The sequence below is a fragment of the Balaenoptera musculus genome, chromosome 9 (assembly GCF_009873245.2).
Source record: "Balaenoptera musculus isolate JJ_BM4_2016_0621 chromosome 9, mBalMus1.pri.v3, whole genome shotgun sequence".
NCBI lineage: Eukaryota > Metazoa > Chordata > Mammalia > Artiodactyla > Balaenopteridae > Balaenoptera > Balaenoptera musculus.
The window spans coordinates 30,488,098-30,501,320 of record NC_045793.1 but is presented as its reverse complement, the minus strand read 5'-3'; positions in this window follow the sequence as shown (position 1 = coordinate 30,501,320).

Sequence of the window (13,223 nt, the reverse complement as noted above, 5' to 3'; positions counted from 1 at the left end):
TTGAAATGCACAAGAGAGTAAAGCTCTTGAAACATTTGAAAACCTGTTAGAAGGGCTGTGTGGACGAGCCACAGTGAGTGACAGGGGGAGTGAACACAGGTTGGGAAGTGGACATGGCAGAAGACACGTCTGAATTTATAGGCCCTTCCACTTAAGGATTTTGGATTTTGTCCTCCGTCCAATGGGAAATCATGAAGAATTCTGAGCAGAGGAGTGACAGGATCCAATTTGTGCTTTTTAAAGATCACTCTAGTTGCTGTGTGCTAAAGAATCATTTGGAGAAGAAGGCAGGAAAGAAGCAGGAAGACCAATTAGGAACCCATTTCAGTAACTCAAGTGAGAGATGAGGTGTGGCTGATTTAGAGTAGTGTCTGAGAGAACTGGACGACTTAAGGAACATTTTGGAGTTAATGTCAAAGAGACCTGGGACTTCCCTGGTCGTCCAGGGGTTAAGAATTCGCCTTCTAGTGCAGGGGGTGAGGGTTCGATCCCTGGTCGAGGAGCTAAGATCCCATATGCCTCGCGGCCAAAAAACCAAGACATAAAACAGAAGCAATATTGTAACAAATTCAATAAAGACTTTAAAAAAATGGTCCACATCAAAAAAAATATCTAAAAAAAAAAAGTCAAGGAGACTTGGAAATAACTGGTGTCAGCATGAGAAAATTCTAAGAAAGCTGTCAATTTCTGATTTAAGTAGCTGAGTGGAAGAAAGTGTCATTTGCTGAGACAATCAGGAGTTTTGCTTTGAACATGTTATGAATCATGTCAGGAGCAGGAGAAATAATAGCAGTCAGAAGGAGAATTGGTAAATATTTATTAAACGTTTACTATATGCCAGGCACAGTTTTTAAGTGCTTTAAATGTATTTATTTATTTATCATCAGAAAAGCCCTATAAAGTATATATAGACAAAAAAGCGGAGGCACAGAATTGTCGCAAACTTTCGCAGAGTCACACAGCAAATAAGTTGCGAGATGGGGATTGAACCCCAGCTTTCTGACTCTGACTCTGAAGCCTGAACAGCTCCAGGGATCTCTCTCTTTGGTCTTTAAGTAAGCAGTCAGATATCGGAGTACACAGCACAAAAGAGGATTCACTGCGGAGTTATTTACTGGGGAATCAGCCTCACAGAGGAGGTATTTAAATTCAAGGGGATGGAACAAAGTGTAGAATATGAGAGGGATCTCTGGAATGATCCAGGAGGAGCTACAAAGTAGTCTGAGAAAGAGCAGCCTGAGAGACAGTAGGAAGCCGGCTGAGTGTAGACGGATTTCGAGAAGAAAAGAAGGCTCAACTCACTGAATGCTGCTGGAATGTCTAGGAAGGTAAGACTTTGGGCGATCTGGCACCACCGTGGGCATCACTGAACTGAACAAAAGTACATGATGTGACGTGGTGAGAGCAAAACGTAGACTGCATTAGAGACTGGAACTGGAGAAAACATTCTGGAACTCCTTGGCTCCAAAGCACAGCTCAGAGATGAAGAGATTTCTAAGACGAATATGGGGTAAAAGGAGGTGTTTTTTAAAATTTTCTCAGCTTAACGAGATATAATACATGTTCCAGTCTTGGTAAGAAATATCTAGAAGATAGAAAAATAAATGTTGAAGTTGCAGGAAAGAGAGGAGAAATGTAAAGAGTGAAGAAAGGGAAGCGTGGATTCAGAATGCAGGAGAAGGACAAGGCCCTGGGTGGGAGCAGGACGGCTTCCTCTGGGGCACCAACGGGCACCTCTCTGAAAGGTTCCCTGGGTGCCCATGTGTGACAGACACGGAAGAGTGACGGAAAATGCTCCCTTGCTGTCCTCTTCTTGTGGACCCCAAGGAATTGCTGTGTCTCGTGGGAACAAGCTTGCCCTTCCATCGTTCTGAATAAAAGGAGGAATGACTTTCTAAAGAGCACCCAGAAATCTCTGAAGCACAAAACCATACCAGGCACGAATAGCACTCAGCAAAATTTGGGAACAACTGACTTTTTCATTGTTTTTTTTTCTATATTCCTTCTCTGTGTTCTCTTTCATTCCCCAGAGTTACCCAGTTCTACAAGTGAGAAGGAGTCCCTGTGATAATTCAGGAGATGTCACCTGAGTCAGCAAACCACCCACCTACCACCCAAGGGTCCCTGGGTCTCCTTTTCTGAGACCCCTGCACTCAGTCTTACCTCTGGCTGTTGTCAGCAAGTGCTGGGTGGAACACAGTCTAATTAATCATAACTCACAAGAAGATACAGATGATGGACGCAACTCCCAGGATATTTGCAATTGAAAAGAAACCACTTAAACTTAATGTATCTCTAGAGAAATATTAATATTGAGAGAGAAGATATCTGTGATCCCTGAGTTTTCTCAAGGGAGCCGTCTATTCTGCCTAATCTGCCTATCAATCAAGATGGCCCTGTATACACCAGACACACCACATACACACATGAAGGCACACACACACACACACACACACACACACACAGACATGTACATATACTCAGACACACACTAAGACACATTCCCAGACACGCACTAACATATCGAGATACACATACATTATACGCACCCACAGAGCATGCACACAAACACACATATACACACAAACACAGATACAGATGCCCACAGTGTATGCTGACATACCTAAGTCCTGTGTATGGTGAAGACCCTTGTGGCTGGCTAGCAGGCAGAGACAAGAAAATGTAGAAAATTCTAAGTCAGAGCAAACAGTTTGGGTTTATCATTCTAAGTGGAATAGAAAGCCATTATAAGAGTTTTAAATGCAGGCGTGACAAGAACTGATTTTATTTTCAAAATACCACCATGGCTGGACTCTGGAGAATACTTACAAGGATCAGAGAAGAAGCAGGGAAACCTCTTAGGAGGCAGTTGCTGTGGTCCAGATGAGAAGAGAGCTATCTCAGACTAGAGTGGGAACAGTGGAGATGGAGAAAGTGGTAGATCCAGGAAAGACCCTGAAGAAAGTGCTGACAGGACTTGCTGAGGGATTAGACATGAGACGGGGAAAAGCTTAAACAACTGGGTGGATTTACTGAAAACGGGGAGGCTGGGAGAGAACTCTGAAAGCAAGAGTTCTGTTAGCCATGGTACATTTTAAACTCTTGTGATCATTGTGGAAATGTGAAGGAGCAGCTGGATATATAAAACCGGAACTACCAGGAGAGGTCAGGGCTGAAGGTAGAAACATAAGAATTTTGAGACTAGGGATGGGGTTTGGAGCATGGTACTAGAGGATGCTGGGAAAGTGAGCATGCACGTAAGGAAGAGCTCAGAGTAGCTGGGGACCGTCCAACATTTGAAGGCAAACAGAGAAGGAGGGGCAGCAAAGAAAGTAGGAGAAACTCTCAGTGAAGGATGAGAGTTTCATCTTGGGTGAGTTTTCTTGCTCATTCTCACTCTCTCTCAGATCACTTGCCCTGAAGCAAGCTGGCTGCTGTGCTGTGAGGTGACCGACGTAGAGAGGACAGTGGACAGCTGCTCTCAACTTGCCAGTCATTTAAGTAAACCTACTTGGAACTGGACACTTTGTTCCCAGTCGAACCTCCAAATAACTGCTTTCTCATCCAATGTCTTCATGAGAGACCCTGAGCTGGAACCACCCAGTTGAGCAGCTCTCAGAAATTATGAGATAATAAATATTTGTTGTTTTAAGCCACTACGTTTTTTTTTTAAATTGAGGTATAGTTGATTTACAATCTTGTTTTAGTTTCTGCAAAGTGATTCAGTTTTATATCTATTCTTTTTCAGATTCTTTCCCCTTATAGGTTATTACAAAGTATTGAGTAGAGTTCCCTGTGCTATATAGTAGGTCCTTGCTGGTTATCTATTTTATATATAGTGGTGTGTATATGTTAATCCCAAACCCCTAATTTATCCCTCCCCCACTTTCCCCTTTGGTAACTAAGCCACTGAGTTTTGTGCTTAGTATGTTAGGAAACAATAGTTAACTAATTCCTCAGCACAGAAGACAGAAAATGCTGTGTAACTGTGTGTAATAAGCTTCCCCTCTACAGTTCTTACTGCTTTACTCTGAAGAGAAAAAAAAAATCGTATCTGCTAAGTGTATTTGGAGAGACCAGAATTGATAGCATCTTTTATCCACACAGAAATGAACCCTTGTGGCATGGGTCCATGTGTGGGCAACATCTTCCACCTTCAGCTATTTTTGGTTAAAGTACTACCTACCTGAATCAGTATTTCTGGTGATGAAACACAACCCCATAGGGTCAATACACTGTGTTTCATAAAGGATTCCCAAAAGGAATTGCTTTAAACATTTCCCAATCTCCCTAAAATTGGAAGGTCAAGACCAAGAAAACACAGAAAGAGTAAGGAGAATGAAGAGTCAGGGAGATGGAAAGGAAAAACCCAGAAGCCCAGGCTCTACCACTACCCGGCTGTGAGACCTGGGATATGTATCCAGCCTTTGCTCCTCAATGTGTACATCTCTGAAATGAACTTCTGTCCATCCCACAGAGAGATGAGAGGGTTAAATAAAATAAAATATGTGCAAAGCCCTTTCAAATGACAAGGTTTTAGGACGATCCTGTCTACTCCCTCTGTTAGTGGTGTGTTGATAGAAATAGCTGATTAGAGGTCAGCGGTTTGTTTGAGGAGAGAATACATTTATTCAGGTGACCCTGAATGTTCCTCTTTCAAATTGTTCATATATTGTATGAGCTCAGCACATTTTACTCCAAAGCACACATTTCTACTGAAGTGTCTCCATGTAGCTTCATGCACCTGATTCAGCTATTCTTCTATTTTTCTTTTATAAATGATTATTAGAAGCTTTGTTCTTTCTCCTCTTTGATAATTCTTGGTCTGAACTATTTTTATCGAATTAAAGACACAGAAAATCTCAGGGAAGGGCTGTCGGTTCCAAGTCGGGTTAACTAGAGTTTTCAGCATCAGTTTCTACTCCCATTTCTCTCTGTTAAAATCATCAAAAAGAATCATAGTAATCATAGCAGTCAGTGGTAAGCAGATGATTGTATTAAAGGCCACTTACACATAAAACCCACACTTTGAGATGAAATGTGTATAAGCAAAATATATGTGCTCATGCTTGGTTATTGAGATAACTGTGGAGTTGGACTTAAATTTATCTTTCTTATTAGCTTCTTCCTTTCCTAACCTTTAATATAAAAGAAAAGCGTATTCCTAGGGGAAGCTGCTGATCTCCAAGAATGAATGAATAAAACCATAATAATGGCAAGATTGATCCATCTAACTAACCAAAGAAACATGGAGAATTAGCATCTCTTCATAAAAAATTTTAAAGTAGAACATAAATTTCATCTATTTTTGTCTTTGTCTTCTTAGAAGTTAATTTTTTTGTAATCAATTCTTTTTAAGGGCCTTTATTTTAAGAATCACTTTTCCAAAACCCCTGTGATGTGATCTGTGCTACAAACATGTTTACTTGCAACCGTTGGCTTCATCTTGATTGTTTGAGATTTTTAGAATATTTTTAATATGAAATATTTTGAAAACACTGAAAAATAGGAAAAATAAACAAATACTTGTGTTCTCACCACTAAAACCCAACAAATGTTAATGTTTTGCCTTGTTTGGTTCAGATATTTTTATTATTTTTAAGAAATGAAGCATTAAAATGACAGGTGAAGCATTTCAGATTCCAATTTCCTCCTTCCCTTTTCAGGCACAAACCTTACCTGAGATTTGTAAGTTACACTGTCCCTTTACATACCAATAGTTTTTCTACATATATATATATACATATATACACACACACACACACACACACAAATTAAATGAAGTTGAGATGCCAGAATGTCTTTGGTATATTGTAGATGGACACATTCAAATGCTTAGGGAGGCAGGAATTTGGAGTGAATTTATCATGTGTGTCCCTTTCACCAACCCGATAAGTCTAGTCCAAGGGAGTGTTCAGAAAATACTACACTTACCAATGCATGGAGAAATATACTGGTAAGGAAAGGACCAACATCCTAAAAAGCTCAGGGCGCTTTAAGCCAGCGATGATGTTGAGAGATGCTCCCTTTGAAACGGGCTCCCTGATTCACAGTCTTAAGGGACAGCTGGAGGTGACGATCCACATGGGCAGCAGGATTAGAGAGCAGTAATCAAAATAGTTTAACCCATAGAGATCTTTGGTAGTGGCTAATTGATCTCTGCTTAACCCACAGAGATGTTTGGTGTTCCTAGAACAAATACATTTGGACACTGTATAATATAAGAAAAACATTTTTAATCTTTAGTTCTTGTGAGCAGAGTCTTGACTTTAACTGACACCATGGAGAATCACAATCTGTCCCTCAGTTCGCAGATTTGAGCCAGTTTGTAAACGTGGCCCCATAATGAAAGGAGAACCAGATTCCCTTAAGGATCCCCCTTGCCACACTACCACAGGAAAGTTGTGTAAATCTTCTTCCTTGAGTTTCCCAAAGGTACGTGCAGTCATTTACTAGCGTGGCTGTGCACTGGGGAAAGAGGAATACCAGACTCTTCAGAGATTATTGAACTGGCTCTGAGCTAACACTAATCTGGGGAGATCCTATGCATCAGTGCGGCCCAGTACTCGGAGGAGGGACTTATGGAAGTCAGTGACCTACAGTAAATGGGTTATAATACAGAGAAAGGAATGCAGAAGTCAGAGTCTATCTCACAGTGGACCAAGTGGGTGTGTGAACTCACCTGTGCTTACCTATGCAGCTTCTGAATGTAAATCATGCTTCAACAACAGAAAGTATATCCACTGTAGCTCTTTGATCCAAGGAGTAAGGACTGTAAAGCAGGAAGGATCAAATGACAGTGGTTGGAATAGCCCCCTCCCTTCAAAAATCACCAATAATATGTCAGAGATGAGTGCCACTATCAAATTTGATAGTGTCCTCTCCATTTAATTCACCTACGTGGTCTATGTCAAAGACACATGGATCTTGTAGACTTACATGGACTTTTATAATCAAGTAGTGTTGCCTCTTGCACTGTTGGTCAAAATGAGATTAATAGCATGTTGATATTAAATCTGCTAAATGCTTTTTCTCTAGACCAATTAGTAAAGACCAAAGAAGCAATTTGCTTTTATATGGCAGGGTAGTACTATAGATTCCACTTATTAATTCAGGGCTTTGAAGACTCTGGCTTCTCTGTGGTAATCAAGTTGCAGGGATCTTGATCATCTGTTTGTCCCACCACACATTATGCTGGCCTGCTATTTTGGTAATATCATTCTCATTAACCCTGTAATTAAATGTGTGGGAATACTAATACAGGGAAACTGAATTCCTGCAAGTTGTCCTTCACCTTGACAAATATGACACCATTTTCTCAGCGTGCAATCCCTTTTCTTTACTTTTTCCCTTTACCTGATTAAAAAAAAAAAAAAAATCACGTCTCTCCTCACAATTTTCCCTTAAGTAGCCTCTCTTACAAGATGTGCTCATTTTTTCCCTAATTTCCTGACCATTGCTTCTCTGTGTCTTTCACTGGTTGTACTTCTCCAACACACACACAAACACTGCTCGGTCTCTGTCATTGCTCATAATCTCCTCACGTGGAATGTGCTTTTGTGTCAGAATTTATGAGGAAAGAGGACTCCAGTCCAGAAATTTTGAGTAGAAAAGGATTTAAGACAGGGAATTAGAAGCATACCCAACTTGAGGGCCAGAGGAAGCAGAAGTAAGGACAGAAGGTGGCCAGAAGTCTAGAAGTAATTGCTCACAGCAATGAGGCCACCAATGAGAAGTCAGACTACAGCTGCCACAGGAATAAGTGAAGACTGAGGCTTCTGAACATCATAAAAATAGCTCTCATTGGAATAATCTACCCAGAAGCCATATAAGAAGGAAATTTTGAGGAATGAGCTCCAGACTTCTTTCCTATGAAACATAGGAGAATGAGGATACAGAGACGCTGCTGAGTTGACAGAAGATAATCCAATTTTTTCCAACGCTCTAAGCTCATCACTATTAAACATCTATCTCTAATCGGAGCTTCTCCTTTAAGAACCTGTATCATCCTGACTTTGCCATGACAATCTCAAACTTGAATCCAAAACAAAATCTTTTTTATATCAGTTCCACCTTCGAGTTTTCTCTTCTGTCTCTGGGACTGTATTCTCCTGAATTTTTGACTTGCATGTCAGGAAGTCAAATTTTATTTCTTCTTCACAATTTGTGAGTTTCATTGTTTTCTACTTTCCATGACTGGTTTCTTTTTTCTCAACCATGCTGGACACATAATACTGCAAGATGTCATTACCCAGTTTCTGTATTTCTACATTCAGTTCTCCCACCCTTCAGAGTACTTTTCTTTCCGTCTATCCTCCATGCTATATAAATGCAGATTTCAAAAATAAGGCTCTGCTGATAAAAACCCATGTGGGGTTCTCCATGTCCTCAGAATCTTCAGAATACAGTCCAAAATTTGTACAAGGCCCTCCATTATCTGACCCCAACCTACTTCTGTGTTTTTATCTTCTCCAGTCGTAAAGGGCTTCTCTCTGCTGTGGACACACACGATGCTAACACCCATCTCTTTGATTTCCTTATAATGACCCTAACCTGAAATATCCTTCTCATTTTTTTCTCATTAAAATTTGCCTCACCACAAGTACAATTTTTCCATGATGCGCCAAAACTTCAGCCTACTTTGATGTCTTGCTATTTCTGAAATCCTGTATCTGTACCACACACTTTGCATTTAGCCTTACACTACTTTTCAGGGGTTTTAATTCAGTTCACACATTAATGAGTACCTTCAGCTGCCAGGAACTGTACCAGGCACTGGTTAACTATTTCATGTCCATTTGCCTATCTCTCACTTAAACTGTGAGTTCCTTGAGGCAGGGATTATAACTTATTTTGTTTTTCTGATCTTCATAGTGTCCAGTGCAACTTATTCTACATAACAGATGTTCAATGGATCTCACTAAATTGAATTGAATTGGTCTCAAACTTGGCAAGAGAAAAATGAGAAGATGAATTCCAAAGAAAACAAGGAGAGAATAGAAGGAAATTAGGAACCATCATTAGACATCTGATTGTCAGATTGATTCATACTGAACCTCAAGCAGAATAATAGCACATTATACCTTCATCACAGCAATTTTCTTCAATTTTGCCAGAGCACAGCTTTCCAGAGGGAAATAGATTTCTAAGCTATGCATGTGTGGAGAACTTAACAACACAAGGGCAGTTAAATTCTCACACACTTAGTCCATAATATATAAAAGGTAATAGCCCAAGGCTTAATTTTTAATTCTGGAAAATCCATCTATTTTTTTCCCCTTTAACTGTTCGAGCTACAGGACCCTGACCTTTGACAAGCATTTAAACAATGAATTCTAAAACAGGGGGAACTTTCTCCTTCCTCAGTAAGTAACAGATGCTTTCTGTCTCTTATTACTAGATCAATCAAAGATCTTTATTTATAGGCCTATTTTTGTTAAACCTTCTTTTAAGAGTAAGAAAAAGAATATATTCTGAGAGCACCATAGAGATGGTCTGGGCTGGAGCAGAATGAAATCCCTGAGGAATGGAAGAGATGCTACATCTGATTGCCTAGCTTGTCACTGAATCATTGCAAGGTCCTAAGTGACCAAGCTTAAGAGCAGTCTCAGCACTTGATTTATTCAGCTCTGTCCAGGCAAAACTACCTTGAAGGAAAGCAGGAGAAATTATGCAAAGTTCTAATAAACTATTAATGACTAGACACTAGGGTTCATAAATTGCTCAAATGGTTAACAAAGAAACTGTCAGCAAAACTCAGGGCAGGGCTGAGAACATCCAGTTCAAGTAGGAGAAAGGTAAGAAGTGAACCACAGTCCAAACAGGCCAGTAGAGACCTAGCCTATGGGAAACGGGGTTCGAACACTGTCAGAGCTTAAGACACCTCCTAAATTTCCTAGTATCCCCATGACAGTTTCCTCATGCGCATTTTTATTCCCTCCCTCCATATCCTCCCAAAAACAACCACTGATCAGCTTTTGTCACTATAGATTAATTTGCATTTTCTAGAGTTTTGTATAAATTGAATCACATAGTATACACTGTTTATAGTTTGGCCTCTTTCACTCAGAATAATTCTTTTGATTATTACCGATATTGTTTTGAATATCCATAGGTACACAATAGGAAAAGGAATATGCTTTGGTACCATATCTAAGAAATTGCCTGATCTGGGGTTACGAATTTTTTCTATATTTTCTTTTAGAAGTATTGTTTTAGTTGTATATTTATGTTTGTGATCAGTTTTGAATTACTTCTGTTCATGGTCTGAGGTATGGAACAAAGTTGCGGGGTGGGGGGCAGTTTTTTTTGTTTTTGTGTATGGATATCTAAATTTTTCAGTGCTATTTGTTGAAAGGAAGGACTATCCTTTTACCACTAAATTGTCTTTGCCACTAAATTGTCTTTGCACTTTGCCACTGAATTGCCTTTGCACTTTTGTCAGAAATTAGTTGTTCTTATATGTAGGGTTTATTTCTGGACTTTTCATTCTGTTTCATTGCTCTGTTTTGACATGAGTACCACATAGTCTTGATAGCATTATAATATTTTTTGAAATCCAGTAGTATTCATCCTCGAACTTTGTTCTTATGTTTCAACTTTTAAAAAATATTTTAATTCTTTTGCATTTTCATATGAATTTGAGAATTAGCTTGTCAATTTCTACAAAAACACCTTCTAGGATATTGCTGGAGATTATATTGAATCAAGAGATCAATTGAGGGCAAATTATCATCCTAACAGTAATAAGTTTTCTGATTCATGAACGTGCTATATATCTTCATTTACTTAGGTATTCCTTAATTTCTCTCAGAAATGTTTTATAGTTTTCAATGTATAGGTCTTTCACATCATTTTTTATTCCAAGAAATATCTTTAACTTTTAGTACTTTAATGTAATTGTAAATGGTACTTTTAAATTTCAATTTCTGTATGGAGTATATAGAAAACAATTTAGTTTTTCATATTGACTTTGTATTTTGCATTCTTACTAAAATTGCTTATTAATTCTAGTAGTTCTTTTGTAGATTCCATTGGATTTTCTACAGAGACAATCATGTGGTCAGCAAATAAAGACAGTCTGGATTCCTTTTATTTCTTTTTCTTGCCTTGTATAATAAGAAAAAATTCTTATATATTTACTCATGCAGTAGGCCCTCTATTATCCTTTGACATTTCTTGTAGTATGGTCTTCTGGCAATGGATTTTTTCAGTTTTCGTATGTCTGAAAAAGTCTTCATTTTATCACCATCGAAAAGATATTTTTTATGGGTAGAGAGTTCTAGTTTGATGATGTTTTCTTTCAACACCAGATATTGTTCCACTACCATCTTGCAAACATTGTTTTGTCAAGAGCTTGACTGTCATGCTGATGCTTGTTCTTCTCTGCATAAGACTGTTTACCTCTGGCTCCTTTCAAGATTTCCTATGTATCACTGGTTTTGAGCAAACTGATTATATTGTGCCTTGGTGTAGTTTTTTTCATGTTTTGGTTGAATATCAAAAGTTGGAGTCCTTTGATATTCTTGGATCTTTTAAAATCAAACTTGGGAATTTTTCTAACATTTCTTCAAATCCTTCTTTTGCCCCTTTCCTTTGAGGATGCCAGTTACATCTATGTTAGACCATTTGAACCGGTCACAGCTCGACGATGCACTTTTCACTGTTTCTGAATTTTTTTCCTCTCTCTGGCTTCCTTTTGGTGTAATTTATATTGCTATGTCTTGAAATGCATTAGTCTTTTCTTCTGCAGTGGCTAATCTGCTGTTAGTTCTAGCCAGCATATCTTTCATGTCACACTTTATAGTTTTCATCTCTATAAATCTGTCTTTATTAAAAATATCTTCCCTAGCTCTATGTAATTTTTTAACACATGGAATACCACAATAATTATTCTTTTAATATCTTTGTTAACTTTAACATATATTCTGGACCTATTTCAATTTATGTTTTTCTCTTCATCAAGGGTCACATTTTCTTGCTTTTTAGCTGATAATCTTTGATTGGATATCAGATTTTATGAATATTCCCTTGTTGAGTGCTCCAGCAAGGAAACGTTTATATTTCCTTAAATATTCTTGAGCTTTGTTTTAGATGTAGTTATATTATGTGGAAACAACATGATAATCCAGGGTCTTACTTTTTTGGTGTGTTTGGTGCCAGTAGAGCCATATTTATTTGAAAGCTAATTATTCTCCACTACTGAGGTGAGACTTTCTGAGTACTCCACCCACTTCCCTGTGAATTATGAGGCTTTCTAGTCTGCTGGTGAAACAGCACAATTCCCAGTCCTATGTGGGCACCAGGCACCATTTTCTCTAACTCTTTTGAATAGGCTAAGTGGTACTGTTCTGAACACTCAAAGGGGACAGTCTACATATCCATTGGGCTTTTTGTTTGTGCATCTCTCTCTTCCATCACCCTGTCCTCCAAACTCTTACTGCCCTGGTCTCCTGGTATTCTGAGCTCCACCTTTTCCCACTATGGAGTTCTCTAGGCTCTACTTAGATTCTCCCTTCTTTCACCACATCTTGGAAGCTCTCTCAAGGCAACGAGTTAGGAAAACCACAGGACTCACCTCATTTGTTACCAGTCTCTTATAGATCACTATCCTTTATTGCTTGATGTCCAGTGTTTTAAAAACCGTGTTTCAAATATTTCGTTACTCTTATTTATTTCAGGCAGGAGGGTAAATTTGGTCCCTGTTATTCTATCTTGGCTGGAAGTGGAAGTCTTATTTTGCACTCTTAATGTTGATAGGGTTAGACTAAAGAATCTCTTTTCTTATAGAAACAAAGACAGGGTGTATACATTCCAAATTTTTAAACTAAAATAAAATTTTAATTAAATACATTTAAAGGACTCTAGCTTGTCCTTTAGATAATATCTATCAAAAAAGAATGTGTCAGGACTTCCCTGGTGGTGCAGTGGTTAAGAATCCTCCTGCCAATGTAGGGGACACGGGTTCAATCCCTGGTCCAGGAAGATCCCACATGCCGTGGAGCAACTAAGCCCGTGTGCCACAACTACTGAGCCTGTGCTCTAGAGCCTGCAAGCCACAACTACTGAGCCGCCGTGCCACAACTACTGAAGTCTGCGAGCTAAGGCTCATGCTCTGCAACAAGAGAAGCCACCGCAATGAGAAGCCCGCACACCACAACAAAGGGTAGCCCCCGCTTGACGCAACTAAAGTAAGTCTGTGCACAGCACTGAAGACCCAATGC